The sequence below is a fragment of the Lottia gigantea genome, assembly GCF_000327385.1.
Source record: "Lottia gigantea unplaced genomic scaffold LOTGIsca_51, whole genome shotgun sequence".
Lineage (NCBI taxonomy): Eukaryota > Metazoa > Mollusca > Gastropoda > Lottiidae > Lottia > Lottia gigantea.
The window spans coordinates 786,737-792,718 of record NW_008709752.1 but is presented as its reverse complement, the minus strand read 5'-3'; the positions used below and the strand labels follow the sequence as shown (position 1 = coordinate 792,718).

The 5,982-nt window shown below is 34.2% G+C and overlaps 1 protein-coding gene across 1 annotated transcript in view; it reads left to right on the top strand.

Annotated features, from left to right (window-relative positions):
- Nucleotides 1-5,982, top strand: part of LOTGIDRAFT_165394 (hypothetical protein) — a gene marked incomplete at both ends in the record, with an annotated part of 41,388 nt that overhangs the window by 34,508 nt on the left and 898 nt on the right. The window lies entirely within an intron of this gene.

Genomic DNA, 5,982 nt, shown 5'->3' with positions numbered 1-5,982 from the left:
CCTTTTTTTAGTAAAAACTCGTCGTTTTTGGCTTGTAGGCATTAAGTTCATGTTTGAATTTGATGATAATTTGATGAACTGTTGTTGAGATTTTGCCTTGATTTATATATATTTTTAAGATAATTTGAAAATTCATTATTAAGCCTTTGTTATTATTTCTGACAGATGGACGTATGTTACCTGTCTGGCAAGCTATCTTCTGTAAACGTTAACTACCGTGGTATCAATATGATGTCCTCTTTTGTAAACTTTAAAAAAAAAACCACCAAATTAATGGACAGTTTTTACCAAATAATGGACAGTTACTACTTAAAGCACTCCAACATTCTACTGTATAAATCGAGCGAATGGCGGTTCAATTCTCGATCGAGGTGAATAAGTCATCTTCACTCATAATTCCAGTCGACCCAGCTGTAAATGGGTACGGATATTCCGGGAAGATCAATACCAAGAGGTTTGGCCAAGGACCAGCTGGTAGAAAGGATCCTTAACTTACCGTGAACCCAAGTTGTTATCCTTCTTAAATATAGTTGTTTCTTTCTTTCTAAGCATCTAAATAAGCTGAATGTAACCTTTTTATATCAGTATAGTGTTGTTCTTCGTAGAACTTACCAGGACACTATGTAGCCCACGTCAAAGTAACCGGTGTCGCCCAGTGTTGGGTCCAAGAGAGATGACATCACTATACATTAGTTACGCGCCACGGGGATAAGAAAATATCACACAGTTCTTCATATTTAAAGTATATTGTCACAAAATATAAAAGCATTTAACATAAAAGAAATGCAATACGATACATTACAATACAGTACGGTGTGATACACTGCGGTACTCTGCGGTAAAAAAATGTATGGCTCTGGCTCCCTATAGACCACAAATTTTCAACCATCTTTCACATGTGCTTATAATCCCATCATGCCCAATGTTACCAAGCAACGGCGACCTATAATATCAAGTCACAATACATTAACTATGGCTCAGGACGGGATTCTATACTAAGTACTAATAGCGGCATGAGCTATTTGTCACGCGGGTCGACGATATTTGACACATTGGCATTTTGAACATAACAAGAAGGTTGTCGCATTTTTGAAAAAAGTAAATTCTTATTTTAAATTTTGGATATCATCCCAGTTTGTTATCGAAATGTCAATTCTTTTTTTTTTTTTTTTTTTTTTTTTTTTTTTCGATTTTTCCACACCTTCTCAAGCAAAAGCTGCAACAGCTGCATCAATATTATTACATGTGTAGACCTTCTGTAGTGGCAACGTCGTAAATGAGTGTATTTTGGAACATTTTTGCAAAAACGGAAGTGCCACAGGTCCACATGTGCAAAAAGTCGAAAATCGGCTCTAGAAGGCGCATTTTTGCATCGATTTTCTTCGGATTTTCATTTTTACAATCTATCTGTTATTTCTGAACTGAAAGCCCTTGAAAAATTACGAAATTCGAAAATTCGTAGCTCACTTTTTTCGATCAAATTTTTCAACTTTTTTGTTTTTGCATCGATTGATCTGAAATTTAATATGCAAAGGGGTATCACTAAAGTAAATAATATGTAGTTGTCAAATATCTAAATTCATTTCCGGTTTTAGACGGGGAATCAATTGAAAGTACAATCCACTTCCGGTCGAATAACTTCCGGTGTAATTGAAATAGGTCAACGAAATTTATGCTGTTCGTAAGTAAATGCTATTACAAAAAAACGAAGAAAAAAAAATCCAGACCGGAAGTGATCTACAATCGATTGCCAACAAACACTAGGAAGCCGATTTTTGAATTTCGCTTTTCATTTTTTGCAACTTCCGGTTGAAGTTTTTGCAAGTTCTATCTCGTGACCTTGACCTTTGATGACCTTGACCTTTATAGGGTTAAAGGTCATTGACCTTGACTATCAGTTGATACTTTGACATTTGACCTCCGGCCTGTACTTCCGGTTTTATAGCGTTCCGAAAACAGCCGAATTCGCAACTTTGGACTGCTCTAGCATATGACCTAAATAACCTAAAGGGTCATTTTTTTCGGATTCTTAATGTGCTTCCCATGCTCTTTCCAGTGATATATAACAATTGTACTTTTAAAGCAAAATTGAAATTCTTGATTTTTTCAAATTCGAGTGGTTTTTTACCATATTTATGTCTCTTTGAGCTTAATGTATGTATATCTTATGATCTACTTGATGTAGAACCTTGAAATTTGGAACACAACTAGACATGTTAAATATGGATTCACTTATGACAAAAAAGTTGAGGTGGGCGTGGCACATCCGGGTTGAATTGCTAATTGTTTACATTTAGAGGAAGGGGCATTTCTCGCATAGGATACATTTGTTCAAAAAGGGACTTTGCACACAATTACCTCATCCTTTTGGCTAGTTTGTGTTAGCAACTCAGTTATTTCAGCTTTATAGTTCCAAAAAAGGAACAGGTTTTAAAATTTCCATATTTTCAATTTTCGATTTTGATCTTTTTTGACTTTTGTTGACCTATATCTTTTGACCTGCATGATGTAGAAGCTTGACATTTTGAACATAGCATCACAATTTAAATATCAATTAACCTATGCAAAAAAAATTGAGGTGGGCGTGGCACATCCGGGTTAAATTATTCATTATTGACATTTTTGGCCAAAGGCATAACTCGCAAAGAATACATTTGTTCAAAATGGAACTTTCCTCACAATTACGTCATCCTTTGAGCCACTTTGTCTTAGAAGGTCAGTTAGTTCAGCTTCATAATTCAAAAAAAGGAACAGGTTTTGGAAATTTACAATTTTCAATTTTTGACCTTGACCTTTGATGACCTTGACCTTTATTGGGTCAAAGGTCATTGACCTTGTCTATTAGTTTATGCTTTCATATTTGACCTTTGACGTCTACTTCCGCTTTTATAGCTGTCCAAAAACATCTCAATTCGCAAATTTGGACTGCTCTAGCTCGTGACCTAATTAACTTTAAGGGTAAATTTTTGTGGATTCTGAATGTGCTCGTCGTGCTCTTTCCAGTGATATATAATGCAAAATTGAAATTTCTGAATTTTTGAAATTTCGGTGTTTTTTTACAATATGTTAGCTTCTTTGAGCTAGTTCTATGTATTTCTTATGACCTATTTTCTGTAAAAGCTTGGAATTTGGAACACAATGAGACATATTAAATATAGATTGACGTATGACAAAAAAGTTGAGGTGGGCGTGACACATTAGGCTTAAATTACTTATTATTTTTATTTTTATCAGGGGTATAAATTGTATAAAATACATTTGTTCAAAACAGGACCTTGCACACAATTACCTCACCCCTTTGGCCATTTTGTGTGAAAAGGTCAGTTGTTTCCGCTTCGTAGTTCACAAAAAATAACAGGGTTTAAATTTTGCAAATTTTCAACTTTTGACCTTTACCATTGATGACCTTGACCTTTGTAGGATCGAAGTTCATTGACCTTGGCTAAAGATTTATTCCTTCATACTTGATGTTCATCGTAAACTTCCGGTTTTATAATGTTTGTATTTTCAAAGTTTGAAGACTCATATCTAGTGACGTTGACCTTAAATGACCTTCCCCTTAACATGGTCAAAGGTCATTGACCTTGGAAATCTAATCATACTTTCATATTTTATGTCTGGCTTCAACTTCCGCTTAAACAACCTTCCAAAAAAGCGAAATTTTCAAAATTTTTAACTGCTTTAGCACGTGACCTAATTGGCTAAGAACGTTGATTTTTTCAGATTCTCTAGCAAATTGGCACAAGAGCAAAGTCCCACTCAGTACCACGAGTGGTTCTAGTTTGCATTTGTTTTGTAGTATTAGTTTTTTATACCACCAATTTATGGTGTTTTTCTGTGATAATGTTTTTAATTTCTTGCATATTTTAATCTATATGCATATTTACCTTTTTAGTATTATTTTTATCGTATTCAGGTGTTATATATCCCGTTTTGGTGCTGATGCATTTCATTTCATTTCGCCTATCTTTTTGCATTTTATACACATCATTTATACATTTGGTTATCGAGAGCTGACCCTCCCATGGTCAGATTAATTTCGCCCTTATTTTTTACTTCGATTGGAACCACTTTGTAATTGACTTTGCCTACAAGAAATTTATTAGAATCATCAAATATACAGGCGTTTCGGGTTTAGTTAGTATGCATTGTGCATGGACAGAAGACTAACTGGGTTTCATAATTTTAAATATGTGAACTTTTAGATTTCTAAAGCGAAAGAGTTAATCTTGGATATATATTTTGTACTACTTGCACTTCAGTGAAAGTAGTCTTTTGTGTGATATTGATAAGTGTTTTATTGTTTTTGTAATGTTTCATTATTTCATCGTATTCTGGAGCTATATAGCCCGTTTGGTGCTGATTCTCCTTAATGCATTTCATTTCAGTGAAAGTCTAGTAGATAACTCTTTAATACATGTATATTTCACAAATTCATTAATGTATGGGTTGGTAATTAGAAAATATTCAGTGAACAATGATTTGTATGCACTTATCGCATGGCGCAGTTCGGTAATATGATTTTATATGCAATGAGTTATATTAATACTAGCATTACAATTTGGATTCTAAGTCTACTGTACTATCAATTTTAACGTTATTTTGTCTCGTTATCTAGCTAAACTTTCTCACAAAGTATTGAGTACAATATTATCCTGTTGTATTATGTTAGTTCCGTTGAAAAAAAAAAAATAGCTTGCATATATCGAACAATAAAATAAGTTTCGGTTTGTGTTTTGGAGGTGCATGGGGAATGGTATTTTCTCTGATTTTTCATTAAAAAACAAATTGGATTGAATAGTACTGATCGATTAAACTACTCTATGGATTTGAGAATTTGTTTAAGATCATTTCCATGTACCAAATAAGTCTCTTACAAACTCTGCAGGTTACAGCTTTCTAGATTTCTTTTTGACGTACACCCACCGAATGCTGTCAAAAATGATAACGGTGTCTTTTGTAGTGGTTACTAAAATACCAATACAAAAGGCAAGATGTGGCTTGGCCTCTCACTCGTAAGTATTAAGCTGAAAGCTTCCCCATGCATTACCCTTATCTTAAATTCAGCTTCCCCGTTATTTCGGGTGCTGCACTGCACCTGTTTTAACAACTTCATAATACATTGGTTCCTCAAAAACTTTAATCGATAAATATCTGTTCAATATATGAGTAAAGGGGGAAATATACAAAATGTTCATTTTTATCGCCCCTGTCCATCCGTCCGTTAGTGAAAATGCATCGATTTTGGCTTGTAGGCAGAAGAGATTACAAATTTTAATCGATCTTTGAAACTTGGTATGCATGTTCATATTGTTACGATTGGTTACGTTCGAATTTGGCCCATTCTGGATGAATAGTTGTTGAGTTAGTGCTTATAACAAAGCATAATTTTGGCTTGTGTGACCTTATATTGATGAGATCTCGGTCAAATTAGTCATAATCGGATGAACGGTTTCAGAGGTTTTGCCCTTGACCTACAAAACCGAAGTCAAATTTGGCTAAAGTCTACCGGTTTTATCCGATCTTGATGAAACTTGGTATGCATGTGTATATGGGTGAGATCGCAGTCAAAGTGAGAACGTAATAATATATGGATGAACAGTTTCTGAGTTATTGCCCTTGACTTAGTAATAATGCGTGAAATTTGGCGTGTGGGCACGATAGACACTACAGTGTTTATCGGATCTCAATTAAAGTTGGTATGTATGTTGTTTAACAGCACAATCACTCAGGAACTCAATAATGAATTTGATACTAGGCTCATTTCAAACTTGAAAGATCAATATGTTACTTCCATACCAAACTTCACCATAATCGGATAAACGCTGTAGCCACTATCGTTTCTAAACGATGTACATGTATTATCAGTTTACGATAAACTTAAGGTCCGGGAGATATTTTTTCAAGCTTATACAATTTCTATGAAAGATAATATTCATACATCTAAATTGAAATATGATGTGCATATATAGTAAGTTTCAA